This window comes from Aulonocara sp. 'chitande type north' Nkhata Bay, linkage group LG11 (genome assembly GCF_057382095.1).
Source record: "Aulonocara sp. 'chitande type north' Nkhata Bay isolate Kocher_YH1m ecotype deep benthic linkage group LG11, A_spYH_male_GT1.1, whole genome shotgun sequence".
Classification (NCBI taxonomy): Eukaryota; Metazoa; Chordata; class Actinopteri; order Cichliformes; family Cichlidae; genus Aulonocara; species Aulonocara sp. 'chitande type north' Nkhata Bay.
Window position 1 is genome coordinate 13,372,874 of NC_141354.1, and position 23,957 is coordinate 13,396,830.

The 23,957-nt window shown below is 42.8% G+C and overlaps 1 protein-coding gene across 1 annotated transcript in view; it reads right to left on the bottom strand.

The window, feature by feature from the left end:
- The window catches only part of znf407 (zinc finger protein 407), a 158,499-nt gene that overhangs the window by 120,982 nt on the left and 13,560 nt on the right, over window positions 1-23,957 (bottom strand). The window lies entirely within an intron of this gene.

A 23,957-nucleotide genomic window follows, 5' to 3' on the forward strand; every position in this document is an offset into this window, starting at 1 on the left:
GTGCTCATTGTGATGAAGCAATATGTAACCCCTTACAACAGTGTGCCTCATTCATGCATTTTAGTCATTTCTGGATTAGGTCTATGGAAGAGAGAAATGAGCTCTGTCAGGCTTTAGCACAGGCAGAAGCTGTTTGTGGGATGGAATCATTATTGGGTTTGGTATTTTTTTGGGAGGGGGTGGGGAGCAGTTCTTGCAAAAACAAAGAAAATACAGAAGATTACCAGACATGCTTTAAACTCAGACACAAAGTGGCAGATGGGGCTTTAGAGCCTGACTGAGCCCAGACAGAGAGGCCAAGTGGAGAAGTTGAAGACCAGTACTTCTGCTCAGCATCAGCAGCCTACTTACAAGCAGCTTGGAGCAATCTCCTCCAAGTGCGCCTGCCAATCTATGGACCAGGGCCTAGTCAGAGGCCATGGGTGGACCTGGTGAGTTCCCTAAGAGGCACTTTTATCAAGGTAAATAGCGAGGAGATGTAAGATAAGCTTAACCAGTAGTTATCTACCCACTTGTGTTCCAAAGAAAGCAAATGATCTCTCAATGTATACACAAATATGCATATATTAGAATAATATATCAAGTAAACAGTAGCTAAAGTGTTAGGGCACCTTTGACATTGATTTAAAGTGAGAATACTTAACAAAAATGTATTTTCTGTATTGTTTTGTGGCTCCTTTGGCTGAGGTCTTTGGTTATCTGAGGCTGTGGTCATAACTAGAAATATCTCGTTAGTCGTCCTGTCATCGTTCGTACCCTTCAAATTGCACATTCTGTTCTTTTCCTTTTTTCCTCCTGCAGTTTGCCAATGTTCATCTTATACTGTCAGGATACTGCAGTCTCGCTGCATTAAATCTTTTTGCAGTTTCCAGAAAGATGTGTGGATGTGAAAATCTGTCACCAACAGTTAGACCATTTGGCCTTCGGTTGCTTCATTCTCTGCAGGTTCCAGTCAGAACCTGGAATCACCAAAAGGAAATCTGCTGTATGAAAAGTGATTTTGCCTATAAGATGATGTTTGACTTTCGTCAGGGCAATATACCCCTTGTCTGCACAGCTTCACATTTGTCTGTGTGTATGTGTGCGGGGGTATGTCTGTGTGTATCTGTGTCTGATTCCAAGAGAACCGGAAAATAAAAGCAACAGAGATGATGGAGGTCAGAGCCCCCTTTCATGCTTACAATCATAGCAGAAACCCCATTGGGCGTGTAAAGCTGAGCTGAGCATCTGTCTGTCTCTTCTCTCCTTTCCTAACCACACACACACACACACACACAGGCTGAGATATAGACGCAACTACCCGCGTAGGCCTTCCCTTTCTTTCCTCTCCGTCCACCTGGCCGTTTGATGATGCCTCACTCGCTCATGACAACGCATCGATTTTACTTCTAGCCGCTGTGTAAGCTGTCCGCCTGGAGGAATCCATTAGGGCCAAATAGTTCTCATCCTCTCATTGAGTGACAGCCATGACAGCCCCCCCACCCCCAATTGCCTCATTGCAGACTGACAGCTCTGCACTCAAACAGGCCTTTTTCACAGCAGCTCTAATAGTTTAAAACGCTTACCATTACCAAGCACAGACACATGGGGGCCAGATAGCGGCGGTCTGAGGCACTGTGTTTTTGGCAAGCCGGCCTCTAGCTGCAGCCTCAGCTCCTCCCCTCTCTTGCATGCTTGCATCCAGTGTTCCTATTCCCTATCATTTTCTAACAGCAGCTATCTGGAAAAGCTCTCATAAGAGGAAATCCTTGATCCTGCCATACCTTTTCAGTAAAAAACAAACTGACATAAATACTACTATTTAGGCCCTCCACCAGCGAGAGGTAAACCACTGACATCTCTAACAGTGAGACATTTATTCGCCATTTTTGACCATGACCCCAAGGATCAGCTTACACCTTTGGCAAATTGTGCTTCCCAAGGCTACTACAGAAAATATGAATACTTGCTATGTGTGCAACAAGCCAGCAGTTGTCCTTTTCATAGAGTTTGACGAGTATAATTTAATATAATGATTAAGGCGAGTACGTATTACGTGTGAACTCCTTCATATCTGTGGTTGCGTGTGCACGAGCGGTGGTGAGGTGGCCAGTTTGCCACATTTAGAAGAGGCAGTCAGGTCTCCAGGGTTAAGGCCACATCACCTGGGTGATTGGGTACAGAGTTTGGGTGGGTATTGGTAAAAATCTTCTTTTCTCACCCTTGTGAGCAAATGCTTGATGTTTCAGCATTTGGATACTCCGGGAGAGGTTTGTATGCCCTGTGGGCAGCAATCATATTTTTAAACCTAAAAAAGGAACCCCACATGAAAACGAAAACTCAAGGTTACTGCTATTCAGGCTCCAGCACAGAAAGTAAGAACCCAAAATCCACCCGGGTGAGATCTTTTTCCACACACAGCAGGAAGAGGAGTTACTCTAAGGGCTTGTGAGATGTATACTTCTCCATATCAAACATTTAATCCTGTCCTGGAAGTTATATTAACAGTGCCAGTATAAAAGTCACACATCTCATCCACTTCAGTGTGCTTTTACCTCAGGTGTGTCGCCTGGCTCTTACAAAAGGTTTCTGCCGCGCTTGGTCTCCAGCTCAACAGCCACTCAGGAGGAAAACGCATGACCTCACATAAAAATGACCCCGAGAGGAAATTCAAGTGTCATACACACACAAAAAAAATATGCCCTAAAAGAGGAGGGGGCTAGGAATAAGTACGCGGTGATTAATTAGCTAATAATTAAGTCACAGGGTAATATGCATTTTTCAATTAATTAAACCTTGCCTTGCACCATAAATCAAGCGAAACTGTCATTGTTTCACAAATTAAATATATACATTTCCAAGCAATAATAGTGTTGATTGCAGCACTGCAGGGCTCATCAAGGGGGGGAGCATGACATGTGTGTGGCAGGCACTGACTCAGTCCAATGCCCCAAAACCTTTGACAGGCCCACAAGTCAACGGCAGCCAACATCCCAGAGGCCTTTACCAGTCAGACTCCACGACACATGCGTCCTGCCTTCTGCACTGGAAGTCACCAATGCGTCTGAACAGCATTAGAGTCTATAGGAAAACGTATGTACTGTATGCAGATCAGTTACTTAGTATGTTTTTTACTATAAGACGAGTTTTTTCCCTCCCTTCTTTCAGACACAGTTCATTGTTAAATGACAGACCATTGTGCATTCGGTAGGCCTGTTCAAGCAAAGTGACATAATATGTCTGTTTGCTTTCATTGCTCACAAAGGAAATTCATTACCTCACATTTACAAATGCAGAAGCCAATAGATGCAATCATTATCCAAAATATATTGTTTGTCACCAATGGCAAATGATGGTATATTTTTCTTCCCAATGGTTCAGACGTTAATTTGCTGAAACATGAAAATGACAAAAACAAAGACACACACACACACACACACACACACACACACACACACACACACACACACACACACACACACACAGAGACGTATAAATTTGCAAGTGCCGTATGACACCCAGACGTATAATGAACAATATGAACCACTGCCATCATTATCCTACACAATGTATTTGTTATCACTGCTCCCATAATGAAGTGTCTGTTTGATGGTTAGTACAAAGTCCCATTGCTCAATTGCTTTTCATAAAATGGCATCAATATATCCATGTGGACACACACACACACACACACACACACACACACACACTGACATGGAAACTCAGAGTTCAGATGCAATTAATCAGAAATAAAATGCTTGCATGCACAGAGCCACGTACGGCATTATGCTACATTTGTTTTAGCTATAAAACTGTTACCTTGCCCTATTCCTTTGTATTTAATAAGAAAAAAAATGTTAATCTTTAATTTTCCGTCCATTAATTATTACTACCTGTACAAAGGAAATCTAATATGCTATTGTAGCTTTTGCTTAGAGTGGTTTTACCCACTGAAAAAACAAGCCTACAGTTTTTCTTTATTTCTTAACAATCCATTGTAGCTAATTAGTTAAAACCCAATCCTAAATTCAGTCGGTGTCTACAAGTTGCAGCCTGATCTTTTCACTCTCGTTTTATACATGTCTAAGTTTTTTGAGGGAACTTGGTCTTGTCATAATCATTTTGCCCTTGGCTAGCATACTAATATGGCCTTGGGTTGGAATAAATTACTGCTCAGATTAGCAGGAAGGATGAAGAGGAGGTTTTATTTTTAGAAATTAGAATATTTGTTACATTATTAAAAGGGGGAACATCCTTTGATTCCTCTCTGGCTCTTTTTTTTTTTGTACCCCCACCCCCTTCTTCCTTACTGAGATAGTCCCCAAACTGCCTACCTGTGTAAAAACAGAAGTCTTCAGTGGACGTGAACATGGCTTAGGGACACAAAGCAGCATGTCTCTCTCTCCTGTAGCCTGGCGTCGTGCTCGGCACGCCACGCAAACTCTGAATTTACTGCCACAGCAAATTTCTCCCAACCCTGAACCCCCCCAACTTTTTCCCAAACTACCACCCTCTCCCTCCCTGCCTTCTACATTATTCAATCAAATCTTTTTTTTTGTTGAGGGTATTAACGTGTGTGTTATTAATAGCGGATCGACAACTATATGCAAATGCAAACACACAAGCAAGGAAACGCTGGCCGAGGCTGATTAATAATCTTTGTGAAACCGCAGTGAATAAGTACCTCTTTAAAATGTGCTGAGGACCTTTACGCTCCTTTCAGTCTGGGTGACCACATCACACTCAATCCAGCCAGATTCAGGTGTATTTCCACTGACTAACATTGTTAGCTGTGGCAATAACAATTAACCGACAAAGTCTGTTTGGTTGACCTATCAAGACAGAGAGAGAGATAGAAAGAGAGAGCGAGAGAAGAAAAAATACTTCACCTCACTAATGCTGTTTTCTCAAATGATTTTATGACAAGGGAGCAACAAGGCTGAAACAGGATTAGTCCACTCTGTCTGGATCCATTTAGCTAAAAATTGACCGTGTACTGATTTTATTTTAATCACAACAGACCATTTTAATTATTGCAGTAATTAGTAAAATATATGTGCCTTCACCTAATATTGATCTACATTGTCTGTACAGTTAGTGATGCAGAGGTCTAAGTATTGACCAACACCCCCCACTACCTCCATCAGCACCCAACTTCCAACTACGCAAGCACACACACACACACACACACACACACACACACTCCCTCTGACTAACCCCACATGGCCCTTCGCTAACCCCTCCAGGGCTTTGATATGTCTCTCTCTAACACACTGATTCTCTCGTCTGCCTCCGGCTGCTTGGAGGGTCTGGGGGGGGGGGGGGGGGGGGGTCACAGAAGTATATGTGTCTTTGTGTGTGTGATGTGTGTTGGGTGGGCTGTTTAGGCTGACGGGCCCTGAAGACGACAGATGACCAGCAGAGCAGAACTTCCGTCCACTCCGTCACGTCAGGAGGAATTCAGTGCCGCACGAGACACCCGGCCTAAGTGTTGTGACGCCTAATTACCACCAGCAGCAGCACCCAGCGGCACCTACGGGCAGAACGGCTCCTTCAGACGGACAGCGCTTTGTACTTTCACACGCGCAAAGGGAAGAGAGGAAAAGAAACAGAGACGCCCATATGATGCCGATGGGGTGCGCGCATGCGTGAGTGTTAATGCGTGTGCTGGGATGTAGTTTGGTACAATGTGAGGTCTGTTTGAAGTCTGGAAGTTTTTGCTGTTTTTCTTCCTTATTTTCCTCACAAGAGTCGCTTTTCTGACTCACCAGAATCCTTCCATCTTTCCTTCTTTTTCTCCTTTGTTTTCAACGTTTTTCTTTCCTCCCCTTCCCTCCATTGAAAGTGACACTTTGCCCTATTTTTGCCAGACAAGACACCTTTAACTGCATCTCTAAAGACTCTTTATTTTAAAGGCTAGCCACACTGCCATATGACATGCGTACAGGACGTGGCATGTGTTAAGTGGTCAGTGTGCATCATAGCCAAATGATTTGTTTTCGTGCTCTAAGGAACATTCCAGCAGAACCAGTCCTTTGCCATTAGTAATACAGCAAATACGATTTCACAGCATCCATTGAGTCCTTCACCAAGAATTTGTGTTGAGGCGTTCATGTGGGCTTGAACATGAGGAGCAGCAGGGCCATCACACTTTGGTCCATCTCATTTAGAGCTGGCATGCTTAATGCGGTCTCTCTCACTCTCTCTCTCTCTCTCACTCACACACACATACACACACACACACACACACACACACACACACACACACACACACACACACACCCACACCCACCCTGTGGGGAGGGGGTGTGTGCGGGAGCAGAGCGGGTGTTCCCTGGCGCACTAATCGGCATGACAGAAATAAAATAAAGAGAGTTGGACTCCGTCAAAACATGTATGGCCCCTTGAACAGAGCTAATAAAAGAGCTAAAGCTGCTTGTCCTTTCAGCTGAGCCTGCCTGATCACACACCAACAGTCACATTATCTTAATTCACAGGATTCTTTTAAGTGTCTCCTTAAACAACGGCGAGAACACTGCTTAGAAAAGACAAATGAGTTTACCAGTTTTAGCAGGGGTAAGTGCCTAAATCCAGTGCCATCGATCCCTATCTGGGTTATTATGAGGCTGTGAGCTGCCACTGGAGCTCCGCTGGTCGAAAAGGCTTAAAATATTACAGGCTAAAAGAGGGAGGAGAGGATGCGTTTGAGGCAAACCACCTCGTCCCCTGTGCTGGTCAATACCTGCAGGCGCCACGAGAAGGGCATTCACACATGCGAACGCTCGCAGCTGACGGTTCTGGCCACCCCTGTGCTGCTCACACAGACAAATGTGTATTGGTAAAGGGATGCCTTCAGAACCAACAGATTACCCTCTGACTCCACAGGCAAAATTGATTTTTTTTTTTCTCTCCCCCTTTCCTCTTGTGCTTTATTTTTTATTTTTTTATTTTTTTGCAAGGAGGTGCTGGGCAGATTTCTAACCTAACAGTCTAACCTGAGTGTTAATGCACAAAGAAACATCATGTCCATTGATCCAGTGGTGCCGCCAGAGCGTCTTTAAATGTCTGAGGGGGGAAAACACAGGGGGGTTACGCTAAACTAGTGGGACCAGAGCCTTCATGTGGAAAATTATTTACAGCGCATTTAGCAGTGCTCTCTTTTTTTTTTTGTAACTGAAGCCATCATTAACATTGGATAGGAAAAAAAATCAACTCTTTGTATTAAACTGTGCTGCTGCCTCTTGTTCGGGCTTCACATATGGTACTTCTGTTCTATGTAGTGTTTCATATCACACAGAAACTGATTCAGATTCAACAGAAAGTTTGGCAAATATGCACTACCTGCAAGAGCGGGTAGGAGTAGGACAAAGAAACAACACTAACCCTCCAGTGTAGCACATCCTTTTTGCTAATTACTGCTAAAAAAAAAATAAAATTAAATAAAATTAAAATAATAAGGATTAGTAATACATTAAAAACAACCAGGAGAGAGGAAAAAAAATCCCAGCCATAAAACATATGTATTTTTAATATGAATATCACTGAATCAATACCCTCAATTAGCAACACCAAGCAAATTGCCAAGCGAGGCGTAATTACTCGAAGGTCAGTAGGTATTATTCACAGTCACTTTAGTTTACCACATTAGAACGAGACAGTACGTCGGGCTAAAATTATAAATTCCATTCCCATATCTGTCCTTTTCTGATTTAGATGGATGAAGAATAATTAACTCCTAATTATTCAGATCACTTGAGGCACTTTCTGGATCCACAAAAGAGATGCAGTCGTGTCTGTCAGCCCACTTCAGCTGCTATCATTTGGAGCGATCCAACAACTTGACCAATGACAACGAGAAAAATCTTTTTAAAAAAAATAAAATAAGGGGGGATCCGGGCTGCCTGTCTGTGTCGTCCCCTCCCCGCTAAACCACCACCACCGCACGAACCCCCTCCAGCTTCACCCGTTTCTACCTCAGAGGTTCTTAAGGAAGCACACTTCCTTTAAATTCACCCATATGCAAATTTTAAGATGTGATTTGCATTTTAAAGTATTTAACTCCCCATATTTATTGGGCTCTGAGGCCTTGCTGATCATTGATTTATGTGCTTCCGGCAATCATATTTCCATATTTTGTGTGGTTTTTAACGACAGTAATAATTCAAATATGCAAAAAGTTGTTCTTTGAACGATATCTTTAATTATATCCTCAAAGCATCATTCCTTTTCGCTCCTTTTTTTCCCACTTGCTAAGATTGTCTTTGAATAAAAGAGGCTGAGGAATCATAATTTGGAGTGCGCGATGAGACACTGACGGGCAAAACTCGGGTTACCTTGTGCACCGGGAGACGTCTTAGCATGTTTTGCCCATCTCCAAAGCCACAAACAGACTCGCAGTGCTCTGGTGTACAGGGACCCGTGTGACCTTGTCCCCAAAGCCCTTTATTAATGCTGACATTCTTTCACCACAAATCCAGTCTCAGATTGTGAAATTCGTCTCTTATGCTCAACCAAAAACAAAAAAAAAAACCACACACACACACTCACACACACATTTAAAAAAAAAAAATAATGACAAGACCTTCCCCCTCTGTTTTGCCGCTAACACAGAAACTTTCTCTGTCACCTCTTCTTATTAGAGTTGTCAGAGTCGCCGCATGCTCTTATGAAAGCCGTCACCCTCCACATGATTAAAAGTGGCGGGTTCCCACCACCGTTTGGCCTATCAGCGTCACCGAGCAGCCGTCAAAATGTGCATGCGGTCCTCCTTGGCCATATTCCCTTTGTCACCTCGGCACGCTGTTGAAACTTTTTAGAATAATAGCCCGCCTGTTCGTGAGCACGGCCGGCTAATATATCAGATTAGTGGTGTTTGGTTGCAAAAGAGGGGGAGAAAAAAAAAGGGGGTGTTTCATTATCTTGTTCACTTGGTAGGCTGCATGCTGTGAGAGTCGATATGAAAATAGAGATTAATTTAACAAAGGAGCCTGCACATTAGGCCCCCTGACCATAATGAGCTGCACAATACCCTACTTCACTGAAAATTATGGTATTATCATGCTGCATGTCGGAATCCTGCAAATCAATACACCGAATTTAAAAGGCATTGAAGTCAAGACTATTAGAATTACTACTATTTATGCGTTAAATGTGAGGAATATGATCCACTTTCGCTTTGTGTGTATTTTGTTACCGTGCATCACTTTTTGCATCTGACTGTAAAACCTGAAACAAAACCTGTTTACAACAACACAGGTCTGCACATTTCCCCATTCTCTCTCCAGCTTTCTCTCTCACACACACACACACACACATATACACTCATGCACGCACACACACTTTTTTCTAACAAGAACACAAAAAAAAAAAAACAAAAAAAAAAAAAACACAGTTACAACAGCAAGAATAATGCAGAATAATCACAATATTTATTTCCTGAAATTATACTTAAAAAAATAAACAGCAAATGAATTCAAAAAACACATATTAGTAGCACCATAATTATTACTAATAATTACCATTATTACTGTAATATTCTTTTAATTATCTCCATCAAATACATCCAGCGTGGTTGATGGTTTTTACACGTTGCACTTCTGTAAATGCAGGGATGCAGCGAGGCTGACTTCAGTACAAGCCAAACACATTAACACGGAGCCCCTTGGAGGATGCATTTCACCCCAGTGTTTAACTATCACTGCCGAGTCTTGCACCGAGTGCACGCAACATATGTTAAAACACCCCCCACCCCCACCGACACACACACACACCATCCGAGACTCACTGGCACACCACCCTCCACCCCGCAATTAAGCTTTAAGCCTCACTTCAGATTTCTGCACGGTGGCTTTAAAACTGATCACTGCGGATCAGCGCTCTTATATTTAATTGATTTAATGTGATGCTTGTGTCTGTTACATACACATGGACAGACACAGGCTCTGCTCAGAAAGAGCACCCGAACTCTTGCAGTACACTTGTGCTTTCAGTGTTTGAAGAAATCACCGTGGGTGAATGCTTTAAATTTTTTCTTTTTAAAGATTTATGTTATATTTGGATATGCATTTAACACAGAAAATGATCTACTTATTTACACACTTGCACTCATACAGACCAGATACACACAGGGCTGAACCAGTGAGGAAGTTGAAATTAATTAATTTACAAAACTCTTAGATAAAATCACAGAAGTATGTGGCCAAACTGGTTGTGCAAACTCCTCCAACATCTGTTTTAGGTCCCACTAGTGAAAGAAAGGTTTTTGTGGGGTTTGTCCCCTTCGCTTTGTTTTTCCCCCCCCTTCCTATTTGGTAAAATTCTATATCAAGCAAATCAATTAGACCACGCTGAAAATCGCTCATCTGGTGTAGCAGAGCTGTGAAACAGAGTGTAAAACTATTCTCTCTCTCCCTCTCCAGAAAGGTTATCGCGTTGTATCTTATTGCCTTTACCTGCTCCTATTCACTGTGAACATGCACTGATTTGAATAAGCGCCGCTCCAGAGGCTCTCTTATCAGATCCCAGACGGGTGTGCCAACACAGCAGTATCAGGTACACACCATCTCTCTTTCTGCCTCTTCCCCAAAAAAAGAAAGAAAGAAAAACTTAAGAGAAGAAAAGGAAGAAAGCAAGAAGAAGAAGATGAGTTGCATCTGGGATCTGTTGTCTGATAACGCGATCTGGCTATAATCACATCCAGGCTGGTTATGCAAAAGTGACCAAAAGAGGAAAGCAGTTAATCCTTCTTTGGAAATGATTCCCCTTTTCCGTGTTTTCTTTTCTTTCTTTCATTTTTTAAATTTCTTTTATTTTGGCTTCTTTTCATATCCAAAATATATTTTCTACATCTGCCGACGTACAGACTCTTAATTTATTTCATGTGTAAAATACAAAAATATAATACACTGAATTTTTAAGTGGGGTATTATTAAAAAAATCATTATGTAGTGTGATAAAAACAAATTGTAGACCCGTTAATGTGCAACAATTACCCACCGAAGGCATTTTTTTTTAAAATTTCATTTCATTAATAGCCTGCATGGGGACTTTTCTTTCTTACTGTACACAGCTAAAGGAATATAATTCCCCATAGATGAACTGGTTTCCAGTTCCATGTTGTTGTTTGCTTTTGCTCTATAAGGAGAAAACACTAGCTTGCTGAGGCATCAGTCAGAGCAAAGGGGGGTGGGGTGGGGGGTTAGCGAGCAACATGACCTCAGAAAATGTATCCTCCTCGGGTAGGTTAAACATACAAACACACAAACAAACTCGCTCACAAACAAACACGCACTGAGGCCATGCTCGCTTCCCCGGTCCTCTTAACAGGCTAACCTGCTCTCTTCATTAGGGTGCTGTGGGGACTTATCACTGTGTAGTCTTTGTCCTTGCTGTAATTGCCCTCTCGGCATGTCAGCTCCCACCCACCGAACACCATCATAAGCAGCCCCACACCCAGCCAGCCAAGCCAGCCAGCACAGCATCAGACCCCCTCGTGACAGGCCTGGTGAGACGGCGGTGCGGGAAGTCTCTCCTGAGACCTGCTGATCGGCCCCTGAGGTCCGCCGGTATACAGAGGCTTGTCCTAGTTAAAGCAGCACCGGCAGGGACACCCCCCCAACCCCCCCTCACCGACCAAACGCTACGTCTGCCCTGCCATAAGCCCAGCCTCTAACCTGACTCATTTATTACTGCACCAACATCCAGATGTACTCTATCGTCTCAACAATGATATGTGGAAATGTTCTGTTAGCAAACTTTGTTCTTTTTCCTCAGTATGACTTCAGCAAGAGGTGGACAGTGAACTACATTTAAATGAGCCTTCACATTTCTCACACTTTAAGGGACGCACACATTTAATGAAGTGTTTAAGCTGCTTGTAAATGAGTCACTTCTGTCTATAACAATCTTTCACTTCATTATCCGACTTCCATCAGCTTTGGCATTGCAAGTGTCTTTAAATTAAACCCCCCTTTTTTGTTTCATCTGATACGCATTCTGATTCTATCTTATTTAAAAATGACAAATATCAGTTGAAATAAATGAAGAAAGAGTTACACATCCGATCTTATCTTTTAACAAAGTGAACACGCTCTCAACTGCATTGCTTTCATGCAAGGCATCCACATGTACCACACACCCAGCAGTCACATATTGCAAATGAGCTCTGTGACTGTGGCTTTCTAGCAAGTTGAATGGCGCCATCTAATGTTCAATAAAAAGACCACAAGTCACAGCGACGCCTGTTTCCTTTTGAGTTTAAACTGCATTCAAAGTAAGGAATTAGTTCTTTTTTTTTTTTGGGGGGGGGGGGGGGGGGGGGGGGGGGGGGTTGACGCTTATGTAGCCTATAAAAGTCCAAGCGATCTGATTTTTGCTGCAGGGCTTGGAAGGAAGCGGGCGGGCAGGCAGGCTTTGAAATGACCATAAAAGTGGGCAGAGTGAACCCCTTAATTTGAAATTTAACTGTAATAGACAACAAGCTATCAGTGTTGCAGCATAATTCTGACCTCTGTTTGTTTTGCTGAATACACAGAATAAATGAAAAAATGCTTCCTCTTCATACGGTGCGTTCCTCCTCATCACACTCAACGCTTTTTCTTTCCTCCCCCCCCCCCCCCTTTGGGGTAATCGATGTGTCAGCGTTTTCACGGCTGACTGCAGGGGTTCAGACCTACTCCTTGCCTCGGAGGGTTCGGTGGTGCAGAGGTTAACACGAGTTGCGTTGGACAGAGCAAAGACACTGTCGCTGACAACGGGGGCTTCTACTTTCCTGGCCACATGTCCTCTCTTTTTACAACAGGCCTGACACTTGTGGATGCTGGACTGGGAGGGCAAGAACCCCACCACCACCACCACCTTACAAATTGTACTCCACAACATTATCCCTGTCACATGGTTGGGCACAATTTGGTGGCAACTGTGTCGATGAGAAGATCTTCGTGGCAGCCGCAGAGCTTTAACCTAACCTCTCTGCCGCTTAGCACAACACCAGCTATCAGGGCCACGAAAGACACGAGCGACCAAACAGCGAGACCTTTAAGATATGGGATGCGCAGTCTGACGTTTTAATAACTTTGTCGCACTGCATCTGTTAAGCAAACACATTAAAGTGGACACAGTGCCCCCCCTCATTAAACACACAGCAGTGTAAACCCTCCTCCACACTTGCATAAACACACACGTACACAAAGAAACTCATTGCCTTTCTGCATCCCTGCATCCATCCAACGGATGCCACCAGCAAGCCTTGGGAGTTTTTCTATGGGGGTGTTTTATGCATCCCACAGGGCTCAGAGACAGTGAGATGTGGCTATAGCACACAGAGGATCCCAGTCAAGGACACAGGCAGCATCACTCACTCCACCATTATTTCCTCATATTTAAAGCTGGGCAGGCGCAGGGGTTTACCTGGGGGACTGGAGCTGCACATGCAGAGGAGGGCGGGTGATTTCAGGGTCCGACGGGTGTGCTGGGGGACCGAAAGCTAAAGGAGACGCGTGGAAAGGAGAGAGAAAAAGAGAGGGAGTGACAGAGGGCTTTATATGTCAGGCCGGTGATACCAGCATTTTTATGGCCGAATATTTTTCCTCTTGTCAGAGCTGGATAAGGAATCACCATAAGGTTGGGGAGCATGAATATTGCCCTTGAGGGCCCACTGTGGCTGCTCCTGTTTATGGTTGACTAGCAATCAGCCACCGATTCAGGACCTCCAACCCCTCATCCATCCACGTCAGCAATTAATCAATTAAACGGGCAGCAGGGAGGAGTTGGATCGGCTAGGTGTGTTAATACAATAGCCTGTTAAGGCTGATGTAATTTCATCACTAATGTCACCCATTCATCACGGCTTATTATCTGGTTCGCATAGACAATGGTCAATATCACTTCATAAATCTGAGAATCATGGGGATCTTGTGATATTAAGCCCGAAGGATGCCACCAAATGATGGGCCGCAGAGCGTGAGGGCCAAATTTAACGAGAAAGGCTGCTGAAACAAGTGTTCAACATAATGTGACGGATTACACACGAGGGCTACAGACTTTTTATGTAATCCCTGAGCAGAAAATAGAACTCTTATTATGAAGACCAAGGCAAACAAATGCCATCTGAGACTACTGCTGGTTTGATAATATACAGATCACATAACTGTCCCCGTTGTAGGACTTGTTAGTGTTGAATGTAATGTATGCAATGTCGGATTAATCTGAAAGGGTAAAAAATAATTTAAAAAATTAAACCCCACCATGGTCCCAGCTGGTTCCGAGACTTACGAGGAAAGCGCAAGCACGGAGATATCATGCCTGTTTAAAATCACGGTACCATATCAATAGGCTTTTATCATAGCAGAAAAAAGGCGAGTTGGTGTGTGTGTGTGGACGACAAATGTGTAAATAGCTGGTAGCATGTGGGCGGAGGCCCTGTCCGCATGTGTGCCTGGCATGAGCGCGTGTGGGCCAGACCACATGTGATACCCAAAGTGAGAGCGGGATTTGGCGTACCGGTGGATATGAAGCCTTCTATCCCTAACAATGTTTTTTGGACTCGAGCCGCTGACAGCTGACAGTTTGTGCTAGTACTTCATAACTTTAAATGTCACTATTTTCAGGGCCAAAATATTTGAAAACTTACAACTCAGTGCTTCTTGGAGAATTGAGTTGAAGCAAGGGTAGAAACAGGCTAGGCCATTACATCAGGTTAATGTAATGTATTGCAATGTCACAGCAGTATTCCAGAGCTTTTATAGCTCTTACCAACACCGCAGCGTTTGATGCATGTCTTGTTGCTCACTGTGGATTTGCAAGGCTCACCGAGGCACCGTGGTAATGGGCTGTACAGATGAACCCGACTTGACCTAACAACTGATTGTAATCTATGGATAATTGTTTGGAATCTGATCAAGCTGTTTCATTAGACTTAAGGGTTTAGCTCAGACAGGCAGCAGTGTTGATTCATTCTGCAATAAATAGAGTTTGTAATCAAAGAAACTACATCATATCCATCATATCAGTTGGACAGCACTGACTGGCCCGCATCCAACACTTAACAGAAGACCAATACCTGCCCCGCACATCGCTCTAATGCTACTAACAGCTTCAGTCAGACAAAAAGAGCTTCTCTTCCACCCAAGCCAACATTTCCCCAGCACTCCCAGCAGGTACATCAGTTCAATTATGATGATGGCAATGACTGATTGCATTTTACGTCTCCCCTGTTCCCTCAATAAGTCTGGCCATCACATGCAGCGAGAGCGAGAGAGACGGATGAGAAGAAGGAGAGGAAAAAAGAGAGACAGAGACAGAGATAGCGGCGTCATCCTCGGTGAGCTACAAACATCCCAGATGCCAGTCTCCGGGACGGTATCAAACATCTTGGTGGCGGACTCGCCATGAAAATAATCTATACCTACAGGAAGTCAATTAAAAGGTGCCAGGGGAGATTAAGAGCAGCGTGACGGCTTTTCGTCAGGCCACCGGTTTGTCTAGGAGAACCAGCGTGTCGGGACGCTGCCGTGTGAGTGAGTGGAAGGTAAAGTGTGCGCGTGACGGTAGTAAAGACGTGTTGGGAAAGCGAGCGGCAGCGGAGGAAAAGGAGAGCGTTACCGAACACCCTTAAAAGCCCCCTCATGAATATTAAAAAGGCCTTTGGCAGTCGGCAGCTCTGCCACAAGTTTGCAAACCAGCATAATGTGTCTGTTTGCGCTGAGAAAGGCTCAGTCCGGATATCAATTAAATCAAGCTTTGTCAGTCTGATGGCCCTCTCAATGGAGGGACAGCCCATTCCCCTCTACACATCAGCTCAGCTTTGTGTCAACCATTCATCTCTCATCCTCCCCTCCGCTTCCTCCTCTCTCCCTCTTGCCATCTTTATCAGCCTTGACGCACGCTCCCTCTCTCCCTCTCTTTCCTCCTTCTTTCCTTTGCTCTCTCTCTCTCTCCGTCTCTCAAGCAGCCGGTAACTGAATGCACAAATTACTCTCCCCTCCACCTTTAACTCCCACTAAATCTTTCCCCTTTTCCACTTTGCTGAGCTGGGATATTTTATTCCTCCATCAAATATGCATCCCATTAATTAAGTTAAATTACTCCTGACTGCCAAATATCCCCTGCCCCGATGGGTGTCAACACAGAAATGCATGACTGTGAACCTGCAATGACACGGCCCCAACACTTAAACATGAGTTACAGCCTTTTCCAGCTCCATCCACGGGCAGATTACCAGACACTTTGGGCTCCTGGAATTAAGCACCCGTTCGCTCCTTCCCCCCCTCCTCCTCCACCCAGCTTTTTAATAAGTGCACAATGGATGACACTCGCACTTCTGACAATGAGAGGACTGATATTTTAATTACACCCCTTTTTTCATCTGCCTTCCTCTTCATCTTTTAATTGCTGTTGTTAATCACTCATTAACTTCCTTCTCTCTATTTTCCCCCTCCTCCTACAATATACCTATGACATGATTAGCTCTATAGAATGGATTGTTCAGCAACATTTTTTTTGAATCATTTATCAACTTTTCAGGATAAAGTTTGAACCTCCTTTGTCCCAGTTTGTGGCGAAGGGATTAAAACTTATCGTGCTCGTGCTTCCTAACTAACAGAGCGTCTGTTTGCTGCTATCGGTCTTTAGAAGGTAAATTAAAAGTGTAAAAAACGCTACCATGAAAAGGGTCTTGTGAGACCAAAGTTAGTCTACTTCTCTTCATTTTTGCCCTGCAAGTTAAGATTTAGCAAAAACAAAGTGATGAAAAAAGAAGAAGAAGAAAAAACTGAGAAAAGGCTGAGACCACAACAAGTTTAATGTTTTAGGAAAGAAGCTGCATACGCCTCTTAACTTAGCCGGTCCTCAAGAGTTGTATAACTCACAATCATACGCTTATGTGCTGTGCTGGCTGCTTAGCTTAACTACTGATGTTGCCGTTTAAGTGTCTGAGCCCAGTGTTTGTTTTGGTTTGTGTTTGATTAAAGGGAAATGGTTTGATTATGAAGCCCTGAGGCCCCTGTTGTGGACCCGCTAAAGAATATGAGATTGTTATTAAAACCTAATAGGACTGATATGCTGACAGCGATTTCTCTCTTTGTCTCTCGCGCTCAGAGATGCTGAGTGGGGTCCCAATCCGAACTCTTCAAAAGCATCCCTTCGCCAACGTGAAACTAACCGAGAAAACAGACTTTGTCTTCCGTGAGCACCTGCACTCGTGTTAATTTGAAGTGAAAATTTAATAGCATTTGTTGCCTTTCTGCTGAGCGTGAGGCTCCGCGACACAAACGCAACTGATAAAGCCGCACGCCTGTTGGCACCTCACCTCGGAGATACCTGTGAGGACACGTCACTAGCAAGGAAGTAAGAATTTGACAGTTCACTATAAAAGTGTGAAGCTGCACACCGGTGGATTTATACTGATGCATCGACGCTGTCTACATTTTGCTCTCCCTCCTGCTCTTTTCTTTTTTTTTCCTGTGTGTGCACATGTGCCTGCGCAAGAGTGTGTTTCTATTGCAAAAAACATTAATTTTACAAACATCAGCCCAAGGCTACTAAACACATCCAATCCATTATGCTGCGCTTTATCGTGTTATGGGGGGTAACGGGCTGTAAAGCTGTCTTGGTCATAAAGAGCGATCGCGGAGTGTCGAGTCAAACCAGAACGCAGAGCTCTCCGAGCCATACGCAGGCCTCGTTATCATCAGAACAGCTCCGTCACATACTTAACCTTTCCAGACCAGACTTTCTGCATTATTTTCCAAATGACCTTTAGCGTTACTTATTTCATTTCCGATAATGGCACACTAAATTTAGTTAAATGCATCAGAGCAAAATGTGTTTATTTTGGTGAAGGGGTCTACACTGACTGACAAGGACCGTGTTCCCAGAGTGAGACGCTAAAGTGTCCGGAGCGGTAAACAGCACTACATCTTCCTGATGGGAGCAAGTGCCAGGCTCCGTACGTGATGGGCAGAAATCTTAGCAGATTCATCAAGTAAGTAGGTCATAGGAATTGAGATAAGGAATACATAAAACAGATATATGAATATGTGGCTGTCGCGTTATCCACGCAGATGTTCATGGATGTACTGGAGGGTCAAGGTCAGTACACCAACTTCTAGGTGTGACACAAATATTAATGAAGTATATTCAAATACAAAAAAAAAAAAGATTAGTAGTGTTCTTTCAGATGTTCATGCTTTATTTTTCTAATTCTCTTACTTAAAGTGCATCGAGTTGCATATTTACAAGCATCTGAAGGCTGCAAACGAAGCCAATGAAATATGCAAACACTAAAGGCTTATTGTTCTGTGCTAATAAATTCAAAATTCCTGCTTACAGTTCCTGCCAACATGCGGTGCACACTCTTGGTCTAAATCATTAAGGGCACAATGAGTTTTGAAAAGGTCTAACTCTAACACAAATACATAGCTATCCTGGAGCTGTATTATCACACAACACAATCCCTCAGCAGCCTGCGAGGAGCAGCGTGCTTCACGCCCTTGCTGTACGGGCGGAGGGGCTTGGGTGGAGGGATCTTAGCAAAATCGCTAATGTACGTGATGATTAAGTGTAACTCAAATACCGAGCGTGTTGTTCGTAGGCCTGACAGGCAGTAATTTGGTGTATTATATTCTCCGGTTTTAATTGCACGCCACCAACGTGTCCCCGTGACACGTTATGAAGCGATGATGTACAATTATTTCAGGGCGGCGGGAGATCAGCGGAGTGACATTATAATCATCCTCATAGGGATCCTTCCCTTCATCTGCAACAACCATTAATGTTTAAATGGAGAAGAAGGAAAAAAAAAAAACAACATAAAAATAGTTCTCAGGGAGTTCTAACCAGAATCTGTTTGAGGATTATAGAGAATCACTTCAGGGGAGAAGGAGAGGGGTGTGGATAGACAATAGAGGGGCTGAGTTAAGTGACGGCTTTCTCTGGATAAGCAGCAAGCTAAGATGCTCCTCCACTGTCACTGCCAGGCCTCACACTACTCATACAGGCCCGGGCATTAAGGCACATTACAGGGGATGAGCCATGCAGGGCGGAACTGATGGGCTATTCTGGGAACAGACCAGACAATCTCACAAGACAGGGGGGACATAAAAACCCTGACATGAGCCAACCCCATCCTGTTAACAGTCAAATCACACACACACACACACCCGACATGAAAACATGACTATATATACTCCAACGCTAAGTAAGGGGAGGGAGGGAGAAACACAATCCAGCTTCCTCTACAGTGAAGACAAACTTTAAGCATGCTGGAAACTTTTTGTGTTGCAAGAAAGAAACTTTTTCTTTTCTTTTTTCTTTTTTTGTTTGGGGGGGGGGGCTAAAATTCCTGAAGTGACACTAGCAAACAGGCAGCTTATGACCCACGATCATAAAACCTCAGTCCACAAGAGGACAATCCATGTCCATGATGGTGTTAATACTTCTAAGGCCTGGGCTGAGATATTAAACCAATGCCTCAAAACATTTAGACTGTTTATGCATAATTTAACACCTACAACAGCACTGGATCTCCATTGCATCTTTGGGGAGGACAAGAGAGCGGGAGGGTGAAAATGCTGAATCCACGGCCTTTCTGTTAGATGATGGAGGAGAGGAGGAGGAGGAGGAGGAAGCTCATTAAGTGGCCAAGCCCCAATGTGGACAAAACATGCCAGGAGGAAATGCAACAATCTGCCATCTTGCATGCTCCGAGGTTTTTTTTAACCAATTAAATATGAGAAATCTTATCTCTCGTGCTAATAGCAAATATGTGCTTTTCTGCTTTTTTTTTTTTTTTTTTTTAAACACCTTAAGAGATCTTTATAGCAAAGTTTATACAGATGGGTCTTTAAAATAAAAAAAAAAAAAAAAAAACTCTGTTTATATGAGCAGCAAACAGATGTGGGGAGGGTAGAAGAACTGGGGAGGCAGAAAGCCTATAAAGTGGTCGGGATGATGAGCGCGGCGCTGACCAGCACACTCAAGTTTGACTGGCAGCATGGTCAAGGGTTCCAATCTGTCTTGGCCTCGCATTTGCATTTGTTAATTAAATGCCACAACAATATGATCTTTAACTATCAACAACTTCCCTGCCCCACCCCCGCTTTGGAAAAGAAAGCGGCGGCAGGCGAGTCGAAGCTAAAGTGAGGTGGACAGCCGAGGTGCAGCACGTCCACTCGATCACAGAGTCAGAGCTGGGGTAAATGTTCCAGTCTGAAAGTTTAACAAGGAAGCGCGGCAATCGATGTGAGTGAGCAGGAAGGAGAGGGTTTTTTTGTTTGTTTGTAAGGAAAGAAAAAGCCCAGGAACAATGTGCTGAGCTTAAACAAAACGCCAATAAACCTAATCCAAGAATTCTGTGCCACATGGATGCCTGAGAGTCTGCAAGCGTAAAATAAACTGATACAACTACAGTTAGATAGATCGTTAAAGAAAAACAGGACCCAAACTGAGTTTTGTGTTAATTGACATGATAAACTGCGATTACACAACCACACGAAAGACCAAAAAAATATAAAAAAATCCCCCCAAACAAACGTATTTGGTTAATCAAAAAAGTTGGCCCGTCGAGAAAGCAGAGCTTAATTGCGCTATAATCTCACTTTTTCTAGGTCACCCGAAACAAAACGGGTAATCACATTACACCTGAAACACAGTCATCCATTAGTAGCGTGCTTTGGATCCAGATTAAAGGACATATCATGAAATGTGAAAAGTTTGGGAAGGGGGAGCAGGTTATGTGAATGTATGGCTCTGGCCTTAATGAGGGTGTGTCTGTGGGTTTCTTTGTGTTTGCTGCTCTTTAGTCAAGACGAGGGATTGCCCGGTGATCAGTCAGTACTGAAAGCACACACAGGGGCCGATTTGTCACCAGTGGCTGGCACTGGCAGCACATAGCTCCTCCATCTGCATGATTTGTGAAACCAGAGGCCGTATTTAGTAGTCCCATTTAAAGGCATATTGGAGAACCGTTCTGTACGTATATGTGTATGCTTTATGTGCGCGTGCATGGGTGTGTGTGTATGTAAAGTCAGATACTTGGTCAAAGCGCAGCACATTTGCAGCACTTGGGAGAGAGGAGGGTTTTTCAGCTGGAGGGCTTGTGAAACATGAGACTTTCCTCTCATTAAAGGAGAAGCTGTGTTTAAACCAAAGCTTGTTTGCTCCTGCTGTAATATGTTTGCGAACATCAGCGGGAGCAAATAAACACATTTGCTCCGCTCGGCTTTAGAAGAACAACAACGGGGAAAAAAAGTCGGCCTGTGACTGAACTAAACGGAACGGTTTATACAGAATCACACAGAGGGAGAAACTAATAACGCTGCATATGTCTTCATCTTAGCGAACGTGCAGCTGCAGAAGCTCGACGGGAACAAAGCCGGAAATCCCACAATTTATTGTATTCCCCGTCTGCATGTTAAACAGCTTAACACGTCCATCTGAACATGGCACGGCAATGAGGAGGTCTACCACGGGAATGAAAGGAGCTGAGCGCAACATATGGTCTACATGTAGGGGGTAGACGGTAGTGCAATAATAACTGTACTCTTGCACTACTGGGTATTTGTGGGCTGGTGGTTACCTACATAAACTTCCAATTAGGATTATTTGTACAGAAGAGAAAGCAAAATAAATGGATAGTTAAAAAGCAGCAATACAATTGTCTTTTAAGGACTGGAGTAAGTGGATTCGCATGTTAAAGGGATGGTACGCACCAAAATGAAATATACGTGTTATTCATTTCTTTTTCAGCCTGTCCTGTATAATAGAAGCAAACGGCACTGGCCTGGTGCTGCTCAAAGTGCCAACAGGATACATTTGAACTCAGCTTTAATCGTTGCTTTCCAGAAATCAAGACCCAGCTACTCACAAAAAATAAATAAATCTGCAAACCTTGGTGTGAAAAGTTTAATGTAGAAATCATTTTTCTTTTTGCCAAACTACACCTGGCAACTATATCACAATGCAGAGGGATATAATAACATGATTAATAAATGGTCAACTGATAAGATATATAATTTTCGTTATTGTAAACTAAAATGTATAATTATAAAGTGATATTTAACAATCTTGACGAACCTGAGGTTATAACTAACATTATATTTAGTAATTATAACATTAATTAGAATTACTAACGTTAAATAATCATTACTATAGTATGATTTCTGTTCATATTATTTACACATACTGGTCATTTTATCAGGTACATCTGTTCAACTGTTCGTTTATGCCTTATCAGCAGCAAGTCAGTGCATTTAGGTTTATAGACATGGTCAAGACAACCTGCTGTAACTGTGTCCTGAGTCTGAGGCCACCAAATGCTGCCGTTTAGTAGAGGTTGTTGCAACATAGAAAAACAATAATGGATTGCATTTATATAGCGCTTTTCTAGGCACCCAAAGTGCTTTACGATTCCACTATTCATTCACTCTCACATTCACACAAAGCGCATGTTTCTTTCATTTTCTGAAAAGACTTTGTGAACTAACTAAAAAATACTGGCAACCACCAGTGCTGCCTTTCAGCCTCCTAATAGACACACCTTTGGTATCAATTTGAAAATCCTAAGTGCTTCTTTCTTGAGTAATCGATTTCACAAGATTTTCAGAAAACTTGACCTATGAGATTTGAACTCATCCAAGATTTAATTAGATGCAGTATGGTATCTATTTGAAGCTCCTACATCACTTTGTTCTCGAGTTATCACATTTACAAACCTAGGTGTCCAAGCTGCCTGCACGGCGGGATGATGACAATACCTCAACAGCCTTTTACAGCCGAGGGGTCATAAAAACCAGAACAAAAAATAAATAAATCAGAGGAAGTTTTATTCTTTGTTGGTTTAGTAAAGTTTTTATGACATATGAGGCACTGATAGACAGTCTGGATGTCTATAAGACTGTGAGTGAATTGCTTTCAAAAGGTTCTGTGTTTTTACTGTAATACTTGTACGGATTTACCTAAATCTTGCATACATTTATATGACTCCAATAATACAATTTAATATAATAGTAATTTAACTAACACTGAAACTAATAAAAACTAAATTAAAACTAAACATTTTCTAAAAACAGTGAAAGACACAGGATACCAACCACACCCTCAAAGTTCATAGCCTTGTGATTTCCATGTTTTGCATTAATTATAATATAAAGTTATCTGTAAAAATTAATTAAAGTTTAAATATTCATTACACAGACTTTATCAACCACATACAAAGACTTTTGAACATCAGTTTCAACTTTACTTTAACCACCCAGTTAATGCTTGTTGATGGTTTATTCAACACCTATTAACCAATCAGTAAACACTAATAAGCCTGCCATTGTTGAACTAAATTTAAGATTGATTAAACATTATTTACCATTTATTTATCCATTCATTTTTAACCATTTATTAAAGATAATAATGTTATCAAAGTATGCATCTACCACTTTGAAAAGGCCAAACATGACAGGATGCAAACATAAAGCTGGCCACCCTCAGCCAAGCTGTAACATTAGCTATCTGCATTCTTCCTGTGGTTGGAGGGTGTAGTTTGGCTGAAAGAAAATTATTTGTACCCAAACGTGCTGAATATTTTTGGGTAACTTGAGCCAATATTTCTGGAATAAAAAGACGTCGCTGCTCAGATTTCCAGGTGTTTTTTGTTGTGTTTTGTCTTTTGGTGTTGTTGCCACTATGAGCGTCACAAGAAATAAATACAAGAAAACTGCCTTTACCTTGTTTCGATTATTTTTGCACAGCTACAATTTTTCTGTAAATAGTGAATCCCTTTACATTGATCGGTTTACTTTCTTATTAAATAGCAGAATATGGATTTGGGTTTTCAAACAGAACATTAAGGCATTAAATGGACAGCAAGGTTCTCAAAAGGCAAACTAATCACAATCTGTGGACGTGTGTGACAGATAAGTATAAAAAGCTGTCTGCATCACATTAGCAAATGAAGCAAACCAATGCCACGTCTCTTATTATGACCAGGC